This window comes from Eretmochelys imbricata, chromosome 9 (assembly GCF_965152235.1).
Source record: "Eretmochelys imbricata isolate rEreImb1 chromosome 9, rEreImb1.hap1, whole genome shotgun sequence".
In the NCBI taxonomy this organism is placed as follows: Eukaryota; Metazoa; Chordata; order Testudines; family Cheloniidae; genus Eretmochelys; species Eretmochelys imbricata.
Window position 1 is genome coordinate 12,721,731 of NC_135580.1, and position 24,689 is coordinate 12,746,419.

At 42.1% G+C, this 24,689-nt stretch overlaps 1 protein-coding gene across 8 annotated transcripts in view; it reads left to right on the forward strand.

Annotated features, from left to right (window-relative positions):
• Nucleotides 1-3,461: 3,461 nt before the first annotated feature.
• The window catches only part of TBL1XR1 (TBL1X/Y related 1), a 170,686-nt gene continuing 149,458 nt past the window's right edge, over nt 3,462-24,689 (forward strand). For 7 of the 8 annotated variants that reach the window (XM_077826067.1, XM_077826068.1, XM_077826069.1 and 4 more), the window contains exon 1: nt 3,462-3,637. The gene's annotated coding sequence lies outside the window, so the exon portion shown is untranslated. Of the gene's footprint in view, nt 3,638-22,547; nt 22,813-24,689 lie in introns of those variants that run through there. The other variant, XM_077826073.1, reaches the window with a different exon arrangement.

Sequence of the window (24,689 nt, forward strand, 5' to 3'; positions counted from 1 at the left end):
GGATGTTGACTTTGTTCTTCATCAGCATCACTTTTCTTATGTGATTTGTTTTCTGTCAGGAAAAATAGTTTGTATTCAGAAGATTGGTGTTTGGAAAATGAGGTTCTCCTGTAGCTGGAGAGAGACTGAACGTGATGCACAACGCGACACTAAAGTGCTCAATAATGAAAATAGTATTGTTGTTCAGAGGTGTGCTTGAACCATGGACCCAAACTTTGTGGGATTTCGGATCTAGTTCCTGATGGAACTGTTGTGGTTTAGCCCTCTTTCTATTTGCACGAGAGGGCTTGGAAACATAATAGTGCTAAAGGTTATTATTTAATTAAATGTGACTCTCCAGGTTCTACATATAACCCAACTCCGTAAACCCTAAACACAGATTACTCATTTAACAACCCACTGTAAATAATCTTCATTGTCCAATTACCCCATATCTCTCAACCCAGCCTCTCCTGGTAAACTGAGTTCAGCTGTATGCAGGGGCAAGAGCGTTCCAGGCTCAGAACAGAAAGTACAGTTCCCTATACCCAAGTCCTATTCCCCTGCTGCACAGCACTGCTGTGGAATCAAAGAAGGAAAGAGGTGGTCTCTCAAGAAGCCAGGTCCCAAATTATTTAGGGCTTTACAAGTCAAAACCAAATGCTGCCCTGCCCTCCAATCATTTAAGCATGTGCCTTGCCCTATTGATTCCATTAGGAATACTCACATGGTTGTAGTTAAGCAACTGTTTAAGAGTTGGTACGACTGGGGCCTCATTACAAACTTTTTATTTTAAAATTATTTAAGTGCTAAGATTATTAAAGTATTATGTACTAAAAAGCACTGTACAAGCTCTATAAATTATTATATATATATATATATATACATACATACACACACAAATACACCTACTTGTTCTAGGCCCCTTGACAATTTTCAAAATTAAAAATCAATGTTTAAAAATATAACCATCCAGTACCAATCTGAACCCCAAAATCAGCTGGCCTTTACCTAAGGATATACAACTCACCCTCTGCAGAGTCCTCAACCCCTGTCTATGATTCAGCTGCCTTCAAAATCCCAGGAAACCAGGTGGACTCTGCAGCATGCCTTAAAGGCTGATAGCCTTGAGTTATTTTGGTCCAAGAATTAAATAACTTGAAAAGAGAAAGTGCTATCCTCCATAGGGGCTAAATATTTATTAATAATAACAACAAAACATTTAACAAAGACAAGGACCAGGGCCCTCAACCTTGTTGACAGCTGAACGATGCAGGGCCATCGCTTTGTCCAGGTGGAGCATGGGGCGGGAGAGGGGGCGCAAAGGTCCACCTGTATGGATCAGCTGGTGGGATCCCACATCAAGCCCTAGGAATTAGAATGAAGGCAAAGTCCGCCCCTGCTGTATGGCAAAGTTGGAGCTACAGTGCAGTTCCTCAAGTCTGCTACTCTGGCCTGTGGGCTGGAAAAGCAACTGAGTCCCTCCACACCACTTACAGGTGATGATAGGACTACTGTGTCTCATCTTGTGGGTTGATCACAACACCTCACTTTACAAACCTGGCACAAAGAATCCCTCCATGGACCACATTGATATAGAGCCCCCTGCCATGCATCCTCATCATAGGCTTGGGTGGCGCAGAAGTCCTCATGCATACCTGCCTCATCAGTATGAATATCACCCCGGCCCCTGATCCTGCAGTCAGCTCCATGTGAGGTTTGTAGGGAGTAGGGCTCTGTGTAGGCTCAAGCCTCTGCACACGCAGATTCGACTGCAGGATCAGGGCCTGTGAGTGTGACCCACAAAGTGCTTTAAATTGCAAAGCACCGTGCAGTGATGAATGTGATTCACATTAATGAAGCTTACTTTTAAAAAAAACCCTGTGATATAAATGCTAAATAGTATTAAAGCATCCTAAAACAAACAGCATGTGTGGGGCTAGACATTATTATCAATAAGGCATTTTATATTAAACAAGGAAGCTGTACCCTGATGTAATTGGATCGGGGCAGGTGCTCCCCTGGGCATGGGTGGAGTCCTGGAATCAGCCCATTCAGAATCAATTGTACGATTGGGGCCCGAATGCCATTGTTAATAATAAATGAAGAAAAGCATTTAAAACAATAAAGCGTTAAATACATGCTAAATGCTAATGTTATGAAGTGCATTGGACATGAAACATATTCTGGAGGTGCTTAAAATGCGATCAACAATAAAACCACACTACCCAGCATTATTGCGCTGTGCAGGCTGTTTCATGGCTGCCGGGGTGCATGTGCATGGTCTTAAGGGAATGTATCTCTTTCAGTACTGGAACCCCGGCGTCCACCCCCACTCCTCCTTGCTTGCTTTTCTGGCGGCTGCTGGTTTGTACATCATTCATAATAAGACAACACCACCTGGCAGCATGGCTTAGTGTAAAGTGTTGCCAGGCCTTGGGAGTGTGTGTTCCTCCAGGCAGGGGAGGGTCGCTCCCTGAATGCTTCCCCCTCCATGCACGCTGCTTGCTTTGCTTTGTGTAGTCTTAATGATAAAACAATCCTGGGCAATATTGCCCGATACAGCTTGCTGCAAGGTGTGTGTGTGAGGTCTCCTTTCACTGTATTAGACCCCCGTGTGTCGTCCCCCCCGCCCTCACCCCCCGCGGCTTGCTTTGCTGACCGTCTGTATATCCTTAATAATAAACAGTGCCTGGCAATATTGCCTTATGGAACTGGCTGGGAGTGGGCGTGAAGGAGGAGGGTCACCCCTCACCACACTGGCCCTGGGTGCCCCCCGCTCCCCCTGCTTGCTTAGCTGGTGGGGTGCACAGTGCATCATAATACAGGCGCCCCGCCTGGCCATATGGCCTTGCTGCCCGGTGCTGGGAATGGGTGTGAGAGGGAAGGCGGGGGGGGGGGCGGGAGGAGGAGGGTGTCTCTCTCCCCTGCCCGGGGAACCCCAATCTGCACCCTCCCGGGGGCTTGTCCAGGCCGCATGCTAAAGCGGCCCTGCCTGGCAATATGGCCTGGTGCAGCCCGCTTGGGGGTGTGTGTGTGGGGGGGGGGGGGAGAGGGGGTGTGAAAAGGGGAGGGTCTCCCGTCCCCTGACTGCTTGGCTGGGTTTGTGCGGTGCCGCCGCCGCCGCCCGGCCTGCTCCTCTCCCCCCCCCCCCCCCCGCGGTCTCTCTCCCATTTCCGTGCGGCTGGCCACCCCGCTCCCCACCCCCATCCCCCCAGCGCGGAGTGTCTGAGAGCCGTTGGCTGCTCTGAACCGTTTGGCTCCTTCCCTTAGTAACAGCTTTCACATTCTGCCTCAATTCCTCCTCAATCTCAATCACACACAGCGATATTACCTCCCTCCGCCCCCCCCGCCCCCACCCCTCCTCGGGACTTAATCTCTCAGCCCTGCCCCCCTCCCCCCCCCCCCGGCTTGGGATATAATTGAATATCACAGCACGGTTTGGTGGCGAGTAATCCCCCCCCCCCCCTTTTTGTTTTTTCTATTTTTTTTTGTCTTTTTTTTTTTTTTGCTTGGAGTGGGGCACCTCAGCTGAGAGGGCGCTGGCATGTGTCTCTAGCTGTGTAAAGAGGAGGAAACCCAGGGTGCATTTCTTTTGCCTCCATTGCAAAGGAAAAGGGGGGAGGGCAAAAGCAGCCACTCAGCCATCAACTGCAAGGTAAGGACTTGGGGTGTTGTGTGTGTGTGTGTTTTTTTGCACTAGGATTTAACCTCTCCTGGGCTGCATCAAGTGCATCCATGGGGGGGGGGGTTATTATGGAGCTTCTTTGGGGGAGGCGGGGAGGGCTTTGGGGAAGTGATCAGGGCGGGGGGGGGGGAGGGAGCTGTGTTTGTCTGTTGCGAGTTGGGGTGGGGGATGGGCACCAGTGTAACCTGTCTTTATTTTTCAACTGGGTTCTCCCCCCCCCCTTTTTTTTTAAAAAAAATGTATTTTTGGGAGCTGGTGGTTTTAATTGTAAATGGCACCTCTTTTTAAAGCTTGTTGGGGGGGGCTTTCTTGCCCCTCTTCCCCCTTTCTTGTTTTTCCCCTCCCCCTCTCTCCCTTTTGGATTTGATTTTAAAGGCTTTAAGGGGGGAAAAAAAGAATTTGCACAAATTGAATCAAGGAGCCATCATGAGGCAGGCTGGTTTATAGCCTATTTTTAGGCTGATCTTTGTAAAGAAGAAGAATCTTTCTCCCTCCCCTCCCCCCAGTGCATATTTACTACTTCTAAAACCGGGGGGGGGGGAAGACCACCCAAAGTGTGACCTTAGGTTTGTATTTATTTTGCAGTCGGTTTATGGTTTGTGTCTGCAATATATAATGTTAAGAAAAGCTTGGGGAGAAATGGGCTTGTGTCTGAACTCATGCTGGAGTGGGGGAGGGGAATCTGTGTCCACACTTTCCTCTGTGTGATTTTTTTTTTTAATTTCCTTTTCAACTGTGTACGTTGTTTTCATTTGTAACTTAGAGGAGTGTGTTTCTTTTTTGTTTAACTCCCCTGGAGATATAGCCCTGGATTTAAGAGAAGAAAATATCTGTAGATGTAATTTTTTGTTTTAAAAGTGTAAAGTGCCAAAGTTATTGTTGATCAGTTTCCTGTTAAGTTCTGGGTGGAACATGATCACATCTTCTTTTACAGGGTAAGGGCCCCATGTAAAAGACATAACATGGGCCTTAGTTTATGGAAATAAGCCTTTATACCCGTTAATGGGCTGTGTGTGTGTGTGTGTGTTTTAAACTTAATAGTATCAAATATCCAAAATGAAGCAGGCAATCTTGTTCTGTGTATTATATATTTGAAAAAGATCTTTATGCCTAAGTTATGTATTTTTCTGTGCTGTTAATTGAATATATTTATCCATTGTAAATACAAAATATGTAGTTCATTCTACCATTTAATGGGGTTAAATTGTACATTGAAGTTGTTCCAGGTGAGTTAAATTTTCATCACCAAATTCCTTTAAGGAAAATTTATAAGATCATAGTCTCTTTATTGAGAGAGAGAGTTGTACTTCATGACAGAGTCTTGTTGCTTGAGATTGAATGTTGAGTTTTCAAGATAAAGTTTCATCTGTAGGTTGCTGTGTAGGATTGCAGAGTGAAGTTTGCTCATAGAGTTTTTACTATCAGATGTACCCAACATCCTCATTTTGCTGTCTGTATAAATCAAGACTTAACTGATTTATGGAAGAGATCACAAAATATACTCATTCTTTGCTGTTAAAGCATGAGAGGTAAAGAGTCATGATCTGGAAAATCCAGTCTTGTCACATAAAAATTAGCTGAGCCTGATTGCTGATACCTTACTGGTCTAGTATATAGAATAGATATTTGAGGACAAAGCATATTAAAAAGGGAAGGGTCTTTATTATAGATAGGCCCTACCTAAAGCCTAAGGTCAATATCCAGAGAGCATGGCCCATCTAGAGAGAAGTGCTACAGGCAGAATTCACTTTTGGATTTTGAATAATGCCTGAAGTTTTAGGGCTGTCCAAGTTTTGGTCCTTGATTGTGCAGTGAACTTTGCAAAAGCTCAGATATTTGGTCTTGGTTTGGACATCTCCATATTTATCTTTTCAGCATACAGTTCAAACTTATTAAGGCTCAGATCCTGGAAACACTTATGCAGGTGCTTAACTTTAACCACAAGAGTAGTCCCATTGGTTTTAATGAGACTATTCATGAGCTTAAAGTTAAGCATGTGTTTAGGTGTTTGAAGGATTAGAGCCTGAGGTTTAAAAAAAGCTTTACTGTCAAGGTAAATCTGCTTAGTATGCTGTCGGTGTTATGTAAATAATAATAAACATTTTATGGTTTCCCAAAGTGATTGACTTTTTTTTTTCTTTTGGCTAAGATCTAATGAAATAACACTGTATTTTATTCGTAATCACAGACCATGAGAGTGTAGTCTCAGGTGGTCTCTTACATTTTGTTAGTTAGGGAAGTGCAGGCTTGTCTCCATGACCACATGGTTCATATGGGATTGTATCTTGGGAATTTTGTGGCAGGTCTCCCAAAATAGTATTCTGAACACCTGGAAAACATTTAGCATTCACTCCATAAGGGAAGGGGGAGGGGAAGGAAATACAATTTAAACATGTAAGAGCAGTTGGGACTTGGGTTCGTAATTTTAGAACATACAAGAGTTTACAGTTTGATTTTGTTCATTTAAATGTTTCTCTGCTTCACTGAGAGTAATAAATGCTGATCAAAATTATTAGACCTATTTGCTGCTCAAGGTCCCCCCCTTAAAAACCATTAAAAATTTTCTTTCAGAAAAAAATTACAAATGCCGCTTTTTTCTTCCAATGATTGATATTTCCTACATTGCTGTGAAGTTATAAAGGATTATATAAGTGCTAAGTATTGTAAAACTTTACTTGTGACTTTGTAATCATTACCAATCAGATAGATGTGATGGTAGAGAGCACTGTTAAATCCTACAAACGTGAGGAGCTGGATGGAGTAAGTTGAAATGGTTAAAACACGAATATATATATAGTGTGTGTGTGTATATTATTTTTATATATATATATTCACTTTGTTTTCAGTTAAGTTTTTCAGTGAGGAAGAACAGATCCAAGTGCATGTAAAGTAAATTGAATGGTTACTTACACAGGAGTTCACATTCAAGTCAGATGCCCACTGTTATAAATGTTATAGAAGCAAATTAAGACCCAGTCCTACAAGAGGTTCCACCTGGATAGACCCACACTGAAGTCAGAAATTCTGCAAATACAAATGCACATGCTTAATTTTAAGCACATCAGTGACCGCCTTAGGGTTCTGTACACGTGCATAAGGTTGATCGTGAGAGTGTTTGCAGGATCAGGGTCTTAACTATACTTTCTGTAAACTGTATTGGGGTGTGTGTGCGTGAGAGAGAGAGAGGAGATGACTTTTTTTGGTGTGTACAATTAATTCCTACCAAAAGAATATATTTACTGCTTGTTGATTGTTATTTCTGTAGATATGGTAAAAATGCTTCTGAACTAGTATCTGGTGAGTGAGGGAGTGTAAAATAAACATACAGATCATTAAAAGGTGAATGACATGACTAGTGGACCTTTTGAATGACCACTTGTTGAATAAATAAGTCTGTTCCTGTGTAGCATTGCTGTATAAATAGGGCCCTACCAAATTCATGGTCCATTTTGGTAAATTTCACAGTCATAGGATTTTAAAAATCATAAATTTCATGATTTCAGCTACTTAAATCTGAAATTTCATGATATTGTAATTGTAGGGATCCTGACCAAAAAGAAGTGTGTGTTTGGGGGGGAGGGGGCGGTGATCCACAGGGTTATTGCAGGGGGTATGTGTGTGATACTGCTACCCTTGCTTCTGTGCAGCAGCTGGTGGTGGCGCTGCCTCGGAGCTGGGCAGCTAGAGAGCAGTGGCTGCTGGCTGGGAGCCCGGCTCTGAGGGCAGAGCCGCCACTAGCAGCAGCGCAGAAGTAAGGATGACATGGTATGTATGATATTGCCGCCTTTCCTTCTGCGGAGCTCGGCCCCCAGTCAGCAGGCGCCGCTCTCCAGCCGCCTAGCTCTGGAGGCAGCAGCATAGAAGTAAGGGAGGCATAGTATGGTATTGCCACCCTTACTTCTGTGCTGCTGCTGGCAGGGAGCTGCCTTCGGAGCTGGGCACTTGGCCAACAGCCACCGCTCTGCAGTTGCCCAGCTCTGAAAGCAGCACAGAAGTAACGATGGCTATACTGTGACCCTCCTAAAATAACCTTGTGACCCCCCCCAACTCCCTTTTGGGTCAGGACCCCCAATTTGAGAAATGCTTGTCTCCCCGCTATAATCCCTATAGTATAAAGTAAACGTACACAAAAGACTAGATTTTTTTTGGGGGGGAGGCCAGATTTCGCGTCCTGTGACGCACTTTTCATGGCTGTGAATTTGGTAGGGCTCTAAGTATAAAATATCACATCTTCAGATGAATAGTTGAAAAAGGAATAACTACTCATTATTTCCTGTTGTAGGCTCAGGATACACCAAAAATCTTGGCTTCCCCAGGTGCAACTTTCTGAACACTTCAGTGCGATGTTCTTTTATTTAAATTATCTTAGTTTCCATAAAGAAACTTAGAGATAACAACTGTTTTTTCACAGACCATGTTTCATCCGAAGATCTCAAACAAGGTAGATAGGGGACTGCTTCACTCATCATGAAAATGTAGCCCCTGTGAGATAAAATGTGGCAAAATAGTAAGTTGAAAATGTCTTACCCAGGTGACGCTTCAGGAGAGTCTGCAGGGTTGGGCATTTGACTGGTGCAAAAATAATTGGTCAATGAACTGGTGAAATATTGGTCAAATGTCAAAAATAGTCAAATATTTTAAACCACTTTTTTTTAGACAGGAACAACAGTCACACAAAGAATAAGACTTGATGGTCCCCTGTAGGCATAACCCTAGGTACTTATGCCTTTATTACAAAATAAAAAGTTAGTTAACGGAGTTATTTTAACTCAGAAAAATGGGCAATACAATGAAATAGTGACCTGAAAAATGGAAGAATGCCACTGTGATATAATCCCCAAAATAGGCCACCACGTACATCAGGTAATTCTTGCTGGAATATTTGGCAATATTTGACCATGGTCAATTGTATAAATGTAGTATTTATTTTGGCAGAATGTGATACCTAATTGTAACTTGTTAGGACACTGAAGCTGTGTCTTCACTATGAAAAAAAGGTGTGCTCTTTGCTCCTGTTAACTAATGTGAGATGAAATCCAAGTGAATACAAGGCCGAACGTAGTTTTGATATGAGTTAACTGGTCGAGTTCAAGACCCGGCTCCCTGGTTGTCTTGAACCTGACCTGCCATCAGGGAGCCTGATCTTGAACTCGACCAGTTAACTCATATCAAAACTACATTCGGCCTTGTATTCACTTGGATTTTATCTCGCATTGGTTAACTCGAGTTAAGATCACGCTTTTTTCATAGTTCAGACAAGGCCGAAGTTGGTTTCAAAAAGTGGATTTTTAATGACCATGAGTGGTCAGAAGTTTAGTTTTAGCTATCTCTGAAAGACTTGCAGCATCATAATGCCTGACGTCTCCTAAAACAGTGATTTGGATACTGGTACTGCTACTTCAGGCTCTTGTGAGACTCTTTAGGTTCCCTGTCTTCGTAATGAACCTCTGTTCTGGGCTTGTGATCTGGTGTCAGGAATTGGATGTGAACCAGTCCAAGTGGCATTATGGATTAGAGAATGTACAGTTACATGGGAAGTGTTGTGCTTGTACAGGTAAGGTGAACTGGTACTGTCATTGGCTGAAAAACATGAAGGGGTTTAGGTCAGGACTGACTTGGAAGGAAGATTTCTGCTTACTGAGTCACCAACACCACAATATGGAGCACTCATGCATCTTTAGAGGTTTTCCATGCAACTACTGAGCCATCCTGACAGATCCTAGTTTTGACATCTGAAAAGATGATGTTATACCGTGAAGCTGCTTAATGCATTAATTTTTCTTTTTAAGAGTATGAATTAACACCTTTGTTTGGAAAAGAGAAAATCTTGGGTAGACATTGATGGTCATGTTTTCAGATGCTGAGCACCCATAGCTCACTTTGAAGTTTGTGGGAGCTCTGTGTGCTTAGCCCCTCTGCAAATCAAGCCCTAAGTGTATTTCACTGGCTTTTGCAAACTTCAGTTCGGGCTATAAGTCCTATTTCTCTTGGGTGTCATGATAGTGAAAGACTACCTCCCCCTCTGCAGTCTGTGACTTGAAATTTAGAGTGTGTTCCATTGTTGTAATTTTTTTCCCTCCATGTTGCAAAAGAGTGATCTTGATTGATATTGATGTCTAGCTGTAAACATTCAGAATAATCCACAGAACATCCTGGGTGTCTTGTTTGTTTTGTTTCTTTTATGATCCAAAATCCAGTTCAGCCTCTTTTCTATGTACTACATTACGGAGAAACTCCAAATAACCTGTCTGCTATAAGCAAGCATTTTGGAATATGACTTTGGATAGCTGGAACTGCATTGCTAGACATTTTAGTTGGTCTGCTGGAGCTGTGTATTAGGCTTCCCCACCCCCTCTGGCGAGGCAGGCAAGCAGCTGTTTTTGCAGCTGATGCTAGTGCTGCTCTTAACCCATTGGTGGGGCTGCAGAATGATTTAATCACCTCCCCAGTAGTGTAAGTTGCATTTAAAACTCATGTTGAACTCCCACTGACATCACACTGTTGTAAATCTTATGAATTAAAACTACCAAATTGATTATGGAAACTTTTTTTTTTCTTTTACATATGCAGTTGCATTGTTTGTTGGCAATGGCTTGAAACTACATAGCACAGTCTCACAGAAGCTTATGCTCAGATAAATTTGATAGTCTCTAAGGTGCCACAAGTACTCCTTTTCTTATAGCACAGTATATTTCCAGAGCCTTATTCAAGGGAGAAATAAAATTTCACTTTACTGGTGAAAAGTGAATGGTGCTAAGTATTGTACCTGACATGAAAACTGTGGACCTCAGCCTTGAGAGACCCTAAATTTAACTTTTTGAATATGTTGTGTTCCCTTGACATTCAAACAGGCAGTGTTAAAGTTCACGTTCTTCAGATGGGCAACCTATCATCACCAAATCATGTGAGCTGGGGATTCTCGCAAACACAGATGCACTTGAGGTGAATGTCAACACCCCAGTGGCTCAAAAGGAAGAGTTGGGCAGGGAAAGTTGAGGGACTGTGTTGAAGGGCACTTAGTGCCAGAATGATGCTGGGTGGCCTGACTGAGGAGTGAAATTGAAGATGTTTCCTTTTGTCCCTCATTTTGGAGGGGCCAATCAATGTTTGTCTATCAGGATGATTTCTAAAAGTATTTGTTTTCCTGTACAAATAGATATCAAAGGCGGGATTTTTTTTTGTGTTGGCCTAGCCTCCGCCCCTATTGGAGCAAATGCATTTTTGTCATTGACTTTCAATGGGGAATACTGTTGGCCCAACTCTGAGTGATCTGAATTCCTACACCAAAATATCAATACCACATCCCAGATCTGCTCAGCAAAGAAGACGACTCTCTATTTGAGGTTTAGCCAAAAATTGTTGGGAGGATTTAGTTTTGATGCTGCATTAATTTTTTTTTTCTGTCTAGGTGTGTGGGCGGTAAAGGAGGTCAGTGACAAAAATTAGGTTTAGAAGTTCTTGAGTATTATTTGTCCCATATGAGGTTAAAGGAAGTATTGGTGGCTCTCCATTTGGCAATAAATCCTTCTGTCTGCAGTGTTTTGTACAGAGACTACTACTATTAAACAATGAATCATAGCTAATTTTTGTATGGATGTCAACATTCTTATTCTATTGCAGAGGTTCCTGCTGGGAGTCTTAACATAAACACACATCCTTAAATAAAAGCTCTTAAACCTAGATTTTACTTGGAATGTCCTTTACAAAAATACAGAACTTGCTGTGGTTATCTGCAAGAACCTTTCACATCCTATTTTTCAGAGTGTATTTTCAAATTTAATACTGTAGTGACTTTTAATATATTTTTTTTTTTTTAAATTCACTGCACAGGTGTAGATAATGCAAAAGGCAGAGAAACATTTGACATCAGCATTAATAAACAGCTTGCCAAACAAGTTATGGCAGGGGTGGGCAAATGTTTTGGCCCGAGGGCCACATCGGGGTGCGAAACTGTATGGAGGGCCAGGTAGAGAAGGCTGTGCCCCCCAAACAGCCTGGTCCCCGCCCCCTATTCACCCCCTCCCACTTCCTGCCCCGACTGTCCCCCTCATAGCCCCCAAAACATCCAACCCCCCTGCTCCTGATCCCCTGACTGTCCCCTCCTGGGACTCCCCGCCCCAAACTGCCCCCCCAGGATCCCACCCCCTGTCCCCTGACTGCCCCGACCCCTATCCACACCCCCGCCCCCAACAGACCCCCCCCCCCCCGGACTCTCATGCCCTATCCAACCCCCCCTGTTCCCCGACCCCTGACCACCCCAAAACCTCCGCCCCATCCAACCTCCCCCTGTCCCCTGACTGCCCCCGGGATCCATTACCCAACCTTGCACCATTGTGTGCGCGCTGCTGCCGCCCCCTTACCATGCCGCTCAGAGCAGCAGGAGCTCGCAGGCCTGCTGCCCCTGTGGCTGCGGGGCAGGGGGAACAGCGGGGGGAGGGGCCAGGAGCTCAGGGGCTGGGCAGGACGGTCCTGCGGGCCAGAGTTTGCCCACCTCTGAGTTATGGTAACAACATATATTTGGTAGCAACACATTAGCTGTTTCTAACTGCTAATATAATACCCTGGTATGGATTATAGAAACAGGCTGCACCTTGATTTGAACAGGCTGATTGTGTAGAGATAGCACTTGATTCTCATTTCATTTTAGGTGTGTGGTAATCCACCTACATGTAGCAATTGTTTGATATTTCTTGTTTCAGTTCTGAATTCATTGCACTGTGTAAGCAGAAAGAGTTTATAGCAACATAACCTCAGTGTTTTAAAGTGAAATACCACTCAGGCTATAAATTCCAAAGAAATTGCCCACCAACCAATTTTAGATTGGTTTGATGTGACACAAAAAGAGATCTGCTGCTAAATTTGAAGATTAACATAAACCAACAATTCTATCTCAAGGACACTCACCATTACTGGAAATAATTTGCTCATTCATTGGTGAGTTGTAGAACCCACCTTCGTCTTTTCATTATTGCATCTGCTACTTGTGTAGATTGTAAAAGGTCTTTGGTGCCTTACTTGAAATATCCTTGCATTTATGTGCTTCATGTTGGCAAAATCCATGTTGTTTGGTTCTTCCAGTGTGTCCCCATACTAGGTTATTTTTATAAGGTTTATTTATTCCAGTTCATCAAGTACCTGTGCAAAGTTCTCAGCTTTCTTACTCTGTACATGCTGTATTCATTATAACTTAGACTCTCCACCATCAAAAAAACCCTTGCATACTCAGACCATTCAACAGCCCCATTGAGCTTTCCATGCACCATAAATAATATCCATTTTTCATCTTCAGGTACATAAAAGGTTGTTACAAGGAGGAGGGAGGAAAAATTGTTCTCTTTAACCTCTGAGGATCGGACAAGAAGCAATAGGCTTAAATTGCAGCAAGAGTGGTTTAGGCTGAACATTAGAGAAAAACTTCCTGTCAGAGTGGTTAAGCACTGGAATAAATTGCCTAGGGAGGTTGTGGAATCTCCATCATTGGAGATTTTCAAGAGCAGGTTAGACAAACACCTGTCAAGGGATAGTCTAGATAATACTTGGTCCTGCCATGAGTTCAGGAAACTGGACTAGATGACCTCTCGAGGTCCCTTCCAGTCCTGTGATCCTATGGTTCTATCTTCTGGGTGAACAGATAGCCTTTGGGGCATGTAGTAAGGCCTAACAAACCCGTGTTCTCTGGGTGGGTCAGGTGAATATTACTAGCTATTTCCACTGAATATTCTTGAGTTTAAAACAGGAGAGGACAAATGTCAAGCAAGCAGTGTTATCCCGAGGTCCTGGCCTGATCCGTATTGGTTAGGCATCACCTGAGAGAGAGAGAGAGAGAGGCATGTTGATTGCTCAGGGGTATGAAGTAAAAAAGTAACTTCTGGATGTTGTTTATATTGACTAAGGCTCATCAAAAGATTTTAAAAAAATTAGATGAAAAATGGGAAGGGGGCAATAACTTATAAATATGTTATCCACTTTCTGACTAACTCTTTTAATACAGTGGCTCCATACCAGAGACTGAGCTGGTATGTCACCTAGCATATTGGATATCTGTTAGTACTAGTGCTTCTGTTATATGGGCTGAGATGTTTTGCTTTTGTCATTTTAAGTTACCAAAACTGTTAACATTAAGGGCCAGTCTTCAACTGGACCCCACTGAAGAACTGAAAAACTTGCAGGCATGTCATTGGAATTTGTAAAATCCTGTTTGTGTATGCATTTATTAGCATGCTCAGTTGAGCTCCCCATCCCTTTTTCATGTCTAACTACCGCATAGTTGGTGTTTTTTCAGAGTACAAAAGAGAGAGACAGCACTTTTGTGATTTGATTTGGAGAGACTGAATGAAAATGACTTGCACTTTACTTGCTTTGACAGTAGTATAAATGGCAAAAGCCAGTCAGTATAATGTTGGTTTTGAAACCCACCGATTTCTGTTCACACATTGCTTATTCCAGGAGAATCTGGACTTAATATTAAAGCTTTTAAAGTTTTTTTTTTTTTTTTCTTTCTTTCTTTTTCGGAAAGACTTATACCTACTTCTGTGCCAATTAACACCACCCCTCATTTCCCTGCCCTTCCCCCCCAAAAAACAAACAAACCCCAAACAAAACCATTACATACCCAGCAATAACGTGGCAAAATGTTGTGTTTCATTTCTGTCTCTCCCCAAAACTCACCCCCATTTGCCATCTGCCAGTGATGAGCTTTCTATTGTTTGCTGTCACATTAATAAATAAAATGAAGTTAATAGACCTAAAACTTCCATGTCTCTCTTGGCATTTCGCATTTCTTTCTGTTCTTTTCCTCAGTCTCATTCACTTCTTCCCCCCCCCACCCCTTTTCTGCCTTTTTCTCTCAATTCTCTCATTTCCTGTTATCATTTTGTCTTTCCTGTATTTCTTTGTTAATATAAAGGCTTTCTCTGGCCGTTTTTGTATTTGACACTCTTAAGCCAAAACAGTCCTCTCACCTTGTTCTCTGTTTACTGTTTTATGGTTTCTCTGCCCTACTCTTTCTGTCTTCTCTCCTTCCCCGAACTTATCTGCCCTCTCTTCCCCAGTCCAACTTATGCATGTGGAAGTGATCTTGTGCAGTCTTTGAATCAATGGGAATTTTGCTGTGTGTAAAGTCAGCAAAATCGGGCATTCTTCCTGCACTGTGTCATGCTGTTTAATTTCATTGTGTGTTGCAGACTGAAACTTACTGGAGACATTAGTAAGTTTCATTCAGCAGCCTCAGTTGCAGACAGTATGCTGATGCGCAGAGACTAAGATGTGGAGTGGGGCAGCTATGAAAGGAAACAGAGTTGGCTACTTTTGGTAATGTCTTTTATTTAATAAAAATAAACATCCCTTCTGGCACTAAGGGTTGATCCAACTCCAAGTAAAGTCAACAGGAGACTTTAATGGGAGTTAGCTTGGGACCTTAATAGGAATTTCAAAAGCTGCACTGGATTAAATGAAAGCCTTTTGGTGTTTTTCTTTTTTGAGCAGTTTATTCCCATGCTTTTTAGCATAAGGATTGTTTAAGAAAGTGACATTCAGGTTCTCACTTAAAGCAACAAAATCCAATTCAGTCATAGTCTCACCTAGTTTGTATGATGGTAGTATCTAGACGTCAGAATCAGGATTGGTGCCCCATTGTTCTAAGTGTTGTAGAACTTGATCATGGAAACTGAAGTCTGTAAACCGACTCCTTTAGTATGGGCCTCAACCAGCACAAATCAATTTGTGGAATTGCAGCTATAATGTTGGAGGATAGTCTCCAAAGGGCCTACAGTCTAACTGCGTCCAGGAACTGCTGTAATGCCTGGAATACTCTGCTTAATATTTAATCTTGAGAAAGTGACCACTCCTGATGGGTAGTTGTCCAGGAACCAAAGAAAATAAAAGTAGGAAAAATTGATATATCATAAACCTAGCAAAACCTTTTCTGATAATGAGTGTGTGCCTTTCTCTGAAATACACACAACCATCACAGGAGAGAAAATAAGATCTACTTTGAAAGAAGGCAGTAGAAATGGTTTTTACTTGAATGTATTTAAAATATGATTATAAGCTCTCTGGTGCAGAGACAGTGTCAACACATGACATAAAAATATCGCTACCCGCCCATAGGTCATAGACTCTACGTAGATTACTGTTATTGCAATACCGCACTCTTGTCACTTACAAATTTCCATATTCAGGAGTATATAATGTAGAAACTTGCTCCAGCCAGAAACTTGGCATGTAAAGTTGCTGGGTGTAATCAGGCAGTCGTATTCAGGTAAAAAATCCCATTGGAATTGATGGGAGTTTTGCCTGAGTAAGAACTGAAAGATTAGATCCTCTGCCTGGGAGTAATTTTATTTTATTTTTGTTGTTTTTTCCATTTCTGAGGCTTGGCCTATACTAAAGGGTTAGGTTGATATAAGCTGCCTTTCATCAATCTCTAGCCATGGAAGTGTGTTCACATAAATTTGACTCCCGCCGACATAAGTCCCTCTGTACCAGGGATCTCAAGCACGTGGCCCGTGGGGCTATTTCCTGTGGCCCGCCAAGCTCCCTGTGCCCACCCCCAGGTCAGGCCCGCGGGATTACCCCCCATGGCGCCGCGAGCCCCGCGCTGCTCCCTGAAGCAGCCGGCAGCAAGTCCCTGCAGCCAAGAGGGGAGAAGAGGGCTCTGTGCGTTGCTTTCACCTCCAGGCACTGCCCCCCTGCAGCTCCAGTTGGCCGGGAATCAGGAACTGTGGCCAATGGAAGCTTGGGGGAGGTACCTGGAGGAGCGGCAAGAGCAGCGCACGGAACTCTCTGCACCCCAGGGAGCCTGTCCTGGCCCCGATGCGTGCTGCTGCCACCCCGGAGCCGCTCTAGGTAAGTGGTGCCGGGCCGGAGCCCGCACCCCAAACCTCTCCTGCACCCCAACGCCCTGCCCTGAGCCCGCTGCTGCACCCTGCACACCTCCGGCACCTCAACTCCCTGCTCTTAGCCCCCGCCACACCTCGCACCCTTCCTGCTCCCCCTGGGGGCAGGGAGGGGGCAGAGTTGTGCTGGGGACTTCGGGGAAGGGGTTGGAATGGGGGTGGGGAAGGGATGGGAAGAGGCAGGGCCTCATGGAAGGGTTGGAGTGAGGGCAGGGCCGGGGCAGCGAGGGGTGGGGGTGTCAGTGATGCGGCCCTCGGGCCAATGCACTAGTCCTCATGTGGTCCTCGTGGTCATTTGAGTTTGAGACCCCTGCTCTATGCTGATTTAGTAACATCACCTCCCGAAGTGGCGTAGAGTGATACTGCATTGACCTAATTACATCAAGTGTCAGTGTAGACGCTGCATTGCTTACGCTGACTATTACTGGCTTTCAGGAGTTGTTCCACAATGCCGATGCAAGTGCTCCTGGTGAGGACACGCACCACTGACCCAAGGAGACAAGTGTGCGCGCACACAAGCAATTTAATAACTGTGGTGGCTGTATGCCAATGTAAGTTAGGTTGACATAATTTTGTGGAGTAGACATGGCCCTACTATTGCCAAACATAGTTTAGTTTATTTATCTGACTCTGTGTTTTTGACTGTGAGGTTTTTAGTGTAGACCAGGGCTATCTTGTTATAACTACATCACTCAGGGATGTGGATTTGCTGAGTGATATAGTAATACTGACCTAACCCCTACTGTAGACGGTGCTATGTTGATCAGAGAGCTTCTCTTGTCGACATAGCTAGTGCTTCTTGGGGAGGTGGTGTACCTATGCTGATGGGAGAAGCCCTCCTCGGCATAAGAAGCATCTTCACCAAGCACTGCAGCAGCACAGCTGTAAGTGTAGACAAGCCCTTAGAATAACATTTTGCAGGTCATTAGTCCACAATCTGGGTTGAGACATATAGTGTCGCCCCCCCCCGCCAACGCCTCAAAATATTTTGTCTGAATTATTAAACATCGATTCTTCCAGTATGTTTTATAGCATTCACCAATGTGCCCTAAATTGTGACAGCTCTCGACTGTGTATTATTAGGATGCTTGGAAAGATATGGATCCTGAGTTGGTGTAAATTTTCATAGCTCTGTTGACTTCATGTTGACATGCCTTCAGCTGAGAAATCTGCACCTTTGTGAGCAGCCACTATAGTCTACTGTTAAATGACTTCTTTTGGTGGCTTATAGATAAGTTGTAAAATATTATTGTAGTTTCATTACAGCATCAACAGTAAGTTTTTTGGATTCCTAATGCAGTTATTATAGAATTACTGAACATAAATAGATGAGTCATCACTTAAGGATTTCAGCTATTTTTTTGCACCACTGCTGTTTACCTAGACAATCTCTTTTCAGGAACTGTTCAAAGAGAATAAGTTGCAGTTTTTGAAGGGCACTGAAGGAAGGACCCATGGAATTATCTTGCAGTTCAGTGTTAATCCCCACTGCTGTCATAGAAATTATTTCTGCAGATTTCCATAAGCTTCCACACCTCCATTGCAGCAACATTGTGTGTCCTTGGAAGTGTAGAGAACTCAAACATCTAGAATTCCTATTTTGAGACTAATATATATGGTAAGATGCTGTGTTAACTTTTTTAACTGCAGTAAAGAATTTCCATACAGAAAATGAAGTACTGCCTCCTGGTTAGGGCTGGGGACTAGGAGTCAGGATCCCTGGGTTTTACCCTGTGTTTTGTCACTGTGTGATCTTGGTAAATGACTAACAACTTTATCCATGCAAAACTGATCTTGTACTTCACAGGGATTTTCGAGGCCATGTTTATAAAGTGCTCTGAGATCTTTTACAGATGAAAGGCTCTCTAGAAGTGCAAAGTAGTTTTAATTTTATTTTTCAACCTTTGCTAACTTGGAGTTCATAGCTTAGCCAAAAATATTCCTTTCATGCTGATATTTTCCATGCTGGGTCTACAGTCTGATAGGATTTTTTCCTCCAAGTTGGACAAAATTTGGGACCTGAGTCTGCAAAGGCTTGCCTACTGTGTTTTAATTTATGCACTATGAATAGTCCTGTTGAAGTAGTAGGACTACTCAGTGTATTCGCAAAAAGAAAAGGAGTACTTGTGGCACCTTAGAGACTAACAAAGCTACAGCTCACAAAAGCTTATGCTAAAATAAATTTGTTAGTGCTCACGAAAGCTTATGCTCAAATAAATTTGTTAGTCTCTAAGGTGCCACAAGGTGCCACAAGAACTCCTTTTCTTTTTGTGAATACAGATTAACACAGCTGCTACTCTGAAACCTGTCAGTGTATACAGTTACGCACATTTGTAAGACCTTGTAGGACTGGGTCAGTTAGAATCTAAGACAACTTCTTCCAAAATTCCCGTGTCTGGTGGATCGTGTCACAATGTGATGGTATCCTGACTGTTCGGGCTTGCCTGTGTAGCTGTGACTAAGTGGCAGTATAATCATGTTGCTGAAATAAAATTTAGTAACATGGTTATACCACAGTTTGGTCTGGTATTCACAAGCAAGATATAAGAGTTGCTTTTGTGTTTGTTTATGTGCCTTGCAAAATAGTTATGAAAATTTACAAGCCCAGGCACAAAATGTTCATGTGTGCCCTTTACCATAATTCTTGATAATGAAAAATCTAATGGTATTTTACTTGCCTATTAAAGAGAGACATACCCTGGGGCAGATAGAATTTTGCAAGCCTTGTCATGAAAGTGTACATCTTGTATGAAAATTAATATTAGACAAGGCGCTACTGTGTTATAAGACAATTTCCCACCATTCAACTTCTGGCAGTGTAGAAAGGTTCTAGAAGGCAAATCATGGTCTTTGGGGAAAAAACAAACAAACCCAACACCATAAGTGACCTTTGTGCGTGTGCATAATTTGCCTGCTTTACTAAAGATTTATAACAACCTGTTTTCACATTTCATCTTTTGGGCTAAAATTTTCCATCCCTGCTTGATGATGAAGTTGGGGTTCATTCTGTTTTTTAACAGTTTCAGGAAAATCTCTTCAGGAGTTTTTGAATTATAGGAGAATTTCTTTTAAAAATACATATTATTACCTTGTATAGACGTACCCCAGAAAGTACTGACACTTGTACCGTATTCTGAACATAATCTACATAGCGTATTTGCTTGATCTTAAAATTAAAATAGAACTTGTGAGCATGCTCCTTAGGCTTCTAAGATATTTCAAAGATCTTAATGAAGCCCCTTTTCCTTTCAGACGTATCTTCACGTTCTTCTGACAGACTACTCTAGGAGGCTGGGATATTTTTCAAGGGAATACCAATTGACCCAACTAAAAATTCTCTAGAATCTCCAGCCTTAACATTAGTACAACTAATATTATTGGTGTGGGGGGAAAAAATTGTGTTTACCATGATTTTAGCGCTCCCCTACCATATTAGAACAAGAAAGGCAGCAACCCATTTTCAGTTTCTTATGATTCTCTGAAATTTTCATATTTGGGGCTGCAATTTCCCAGGCTGTCTCTGTCTAAAGATGAATTAAAAAAAATTTTTTTTTGTGGGGATAGTGTGTGTTTATTTCAGTAGAACAGAAAAAAGATTGCTGTTAAAATTTTTGTTAACCATTTCTTTTGTTGAAATTTCGCACAGCAGTACCCTAGCCAAGAAAGATTCTTGGAGAGTTGTAATCTGATGAACACAGGTTTTTATTTGACCAAGCTGTGAGCCTTTGAAAATTGTAGTCTAAGCATATGTGCTAATTTTGGAACAAAACAATTAGAGTTAATGCCTCAGTTCTGCACGCGTTTACCCATGTGCATAATATTAAAGTTAAGCCTGTATAGGTGGTGCAGCATTGATGCCTATACTTGTAAAGGGCCTATCTTCAAAAATTGCAGTATGCTTTGGATCAGGCTTAAAATGTTCAGCTAGGGAAAGCTGCACTTTATATACCTGTCATGTGGCTAACCCAGCCAAAGTGAGCAGGCCCTCAACAATTGTACACCATTTAATGTACCCTATTTGGGAAGTTTTCTGTTTAGTGACACTCTGGAGAAGCGGAAGAGGCTTTTCACAATATTGAAAGGTTCATAAGCTGGGTCAAATGGAAATCAGTTTTCAGGTCTGCAGATCTTTTACTGTGGGGTTGAGGTGGGGATTGAGTAATGCCCCAAAGGCAAGAAGATTTCTCTTTCCCACTATCCCAAAGCCACTGGAAAAGGCACCAAGACTCCTAGGAAAATGGGCTCCAGAACAGGATGTTCAAGATAACGCCCCTTCGACCTGTACCATTCAGGCTCTCGTTCTCCCTGACACAGAAGTTCTGTTGAGAGTCTGTCTTCACACCAGAGTTAGCCTGAGTTCTTACTTGGGTGTTGCACCAGCCCCCCTCCATTCACATGTGCAAACCTCTCACTTGAGTTAAGTGGTGCTTTCAACCTGGGCACAGCTGAGGAGTAGGTTTAGAGTCCAAGTTCAACTTTCACTTGGACTGATAACTTGCAGTGACGACGCAGGCTAAATTATTCAACTGCTGATAGCTCTCTAGTGCCTTTCCACAACTCTCCTGTCTGTCATGAGCGTACAAATTCTCCCACAATTCACTGGGACGGAATCTTAGAACGACTCAGCTTACTGCAGTACAAATATCCATGGCGCATGTCCCAAGGAGTCCTAGTGACATACTGGAGTGAATACAACACCTGAGAGACACAATAACATGGGTAGGTCTTTGCAATGTAGTTGCATGCAGCCAGGTGCCAATCACTGCAGCTAACTCTGTAGTGAAGACGTGCTGGGAGAGCAGAGAGCCAGGACAGCCCTGACCTGATGAGACAAGAAGCCAGTAGAGGTATGTCCACCCAGCCCACAAGCAAGCCTTCCAGTACTGGTTAATAGACTCAGGCTAGCAGAGCTTGTGCTAGTGATATAGAAATAGCTGTGTAAACAGTGCTTTGAAGTTGTGGCTCAGGCTGGAGCTCAGGCTCTGAAGCCTAGGAAGAGGTATGGGCTTCATAGCCTCTGCTCTAGCCCGAGCCGCAACTTCAAAGCACTGTCCATACAGTTCTAGAGCACTAGCTTCAGCCCTGCTAGCCTGAGCCTATGGACCAAGCTGGGACGCTCACTCCCGCTTGATCCAAAATGCTGTGTAGACATACTGTTAGGGACCAGAAGGCCCCCACTTGTCACTTGGCCCCTCACCTTCCACTGAAGATGTAGGCCAGCAGATGTACACCATAGCTCCCTTGCACAGCAGCACACCAGCCAGGTTACAAAGCCTTCATTCATCAAGTGGGCTGCCCCCTTGCCGAATGAGCTGCCATTTTTTTTTTGTTTCAGAGTAACAGCCATGTTAGTCTGTATTCGCAAAAAGAAAAGGAGTACTTGTGGCACCTTAGAGACTAACCAATTTATTTGAGCATGAGCTTTCGTGAGCTACAGCTCACTTCATCAGATGCATCTGATGAAGTGAGCTGTAGCTCACGAAAGCGCATTTTTTTTTTTTATGTAGCACCTATTTGAGGCATTGCTCAGTGAGTCCTATTTCAGTGTCAAATCATGCCTTCTAAGGTTCGTAGAGGAAAGGTTCGCTTCTGTAGACATTGTGAGATTTATGGGACACAGTGTTATGGTGGAGCCTGGGTGTAGAGTTCCAGATTATGGAATTTTCTTTAAAAACCATCCAGCCACAAACACTGTAGGACATTCCTTCTGTGTATGCACTGAATGATCTTTAATTAGGATCACATACTGTTTCAAAATGGTGCAATACAATATCATAGAATTATTTCTATCATCTTGTAGTACTGTGTATTTCTCTTTACGTCGGACTACTTTAAACCTTCATCCTGCAAGTTGCTTCACACAGATACTGGCTCCTGCATAGGGTCCCATTGACTTCAGTGGAGCCTTGTGTGGGGCTGTGCGTTCACTCACACAGAGTTCATTGAAGAATCAGGGCTTTGCTGTCATTTTTATAAAATTATAGTACTGTTCTTATACAAATACTTCATGTTAAGTAGAATAACGGAGTAATAGAGAAATAGCTCACCTAAATTTGCAGATGAATTATCATTAATTGTCTCTTCCCAGGCTGTGCTGTTGGTTGAAAATAAATTGTATAGTGCATTACTGTTGACTTAATTATTTACATACGTTAGAGAGAAGAGAACTTATAAAAAGAATGCCAAAGACATATGGAGCCATCACAAAAATGAAATGACCAAAAAGAACAAATACAACTATAGCATAAGGTGATTTTTTTTCAGTCTAAGATTGTAAGAAAAATGATGTAACTATACCACTATTTGAGATGTAGTATGCGATCATGTTAATTAAGCTCTCTTGTATGTACTGAGACTGAATAATATGTAATAATAATGTAATCCACTATTGTGGACATCTGTGTATGAAATGCTAAAAATATTTTTTTAGTACAAACAAAATATACAAAAAGATATGATTGTCCAAAACAAATGCAAATTAACAAACTATAGGGAAATAACACCAACTACCCAGCTTATCAATTGCTTGCCATGCTATACATATGTATTAAATAAAGTATTACCCACGCTATCATCCTGTTCTGTTGATAATCCTGTGTGGTGAGCATTTTACAAATGTTGTGCTATATGCAGAGCATACTCTTAGAGTCTTGTTAGTGGGAAGAAAAAGCAAAAAAGGAAACTACATTTTCTCAGGGTTTTTCATTACATGACACAGAGCAGCGCACATATACTATTGGCCAACTTTTTTTGGCGTTCTCTAAATTACAAGTTTTTCTTTTCAAAATGAAATGTGTTTTAAATGAAATCTCAATTTAATATAAAGTATGTTACGGCTTAAACTACTTTTAATCTCTTAAAACATTTATAAAAAAATGTACTAAATCCATGAGCCTCTATTAAAATCTTTGTTAAAGGCTTCATTTCTACATCAAGAAAGTTGGTTTGCCCCCTGATTCTAACTTTTGAGGTCAAGCTTTATAAATATGACACAATAAATCATGTAGTATATTAAGGGCATGTTTCGTTTAATAAAAATCAATTTTATATGTTTGTGTTTGTTTAAATTCCAGTTACCATCTTAATGTAACTTGACACAAATTAACTTTTTCCTCATGATCTAGTAAATAAGGAATATGTCATTCACTATTTTCTAACATACTAAAAATGTACAATTAATAAGAATCTGAAAATATTAAGCTATATAATTGCTAAATAAATGTATATAGTTATAGTTTACGTTCCTAGGTAGCAAAAAGATGTACAAATCTAGTGTAAAGGCTCTACTGAGTTGTAAATCAAGATGTTTTAATTGTTATATCAACTAATGAGAATGCACCCTTCTTCAGAAAATAACTGAAGTATAAGTGGGAAAGTTGATTAAAAAAATATTTAAATTTAGACTTTCCACTTGGTGATTTAAATCACTGGTTTAAATTGTCTTGATTTTAATCAGTCCCCCCTGTTAGCCAATATTTATTTTACAAATATAGGTTTAAGTATGTGGAGGCTAATGGTAGTAATTTATCAGCAGATTATACAGCTAAGTTGTTGCATGAGGCATACCCAGGATACTGGGTGATTGTTGGAAATACTATAATAATTAGAAATGGTTAGAGATGGGCCTAACCCAAAGCTACAGATCCAGATCTGAAATTGCCAAACAGTTTGGGGTTGGTTAGAACTGGTGTTAGGATATTCTAGTGATAAGGGACAGTCCTAAACTTCATATTTGGAGTCCTACTCTCTCCAAGTTCGGGGTGGTTTGGATATGGGATTTGGTTTCTGGGCTTGACTCTACCAAGTATTAAAAAAACAAACAAAAAAACCCAACCCAAAACCTAAAAATCCAAAAAACAACTTGAAAATGAAACAGTGTTCTGTATCAGCTTAATAGACTGTATTTTTAGGCCGGGCTGGTAGTGCTGCCTATCATTAAGGTTGCCTCTCACTTCCCATTATCAGACCCTGTTTTCACTTCCTTATAACCTTCCCAAACCTTAACCATTTGGGCTGAAATTTTCAATGCCTGGTGACTGTTCAAGGCAGATTTTTTGGAAAATTTCAGCCAAAACAGTTAATCTGTTCTAAAGAATAAAACGATGGGAAAATAATTGTTGTCCTTG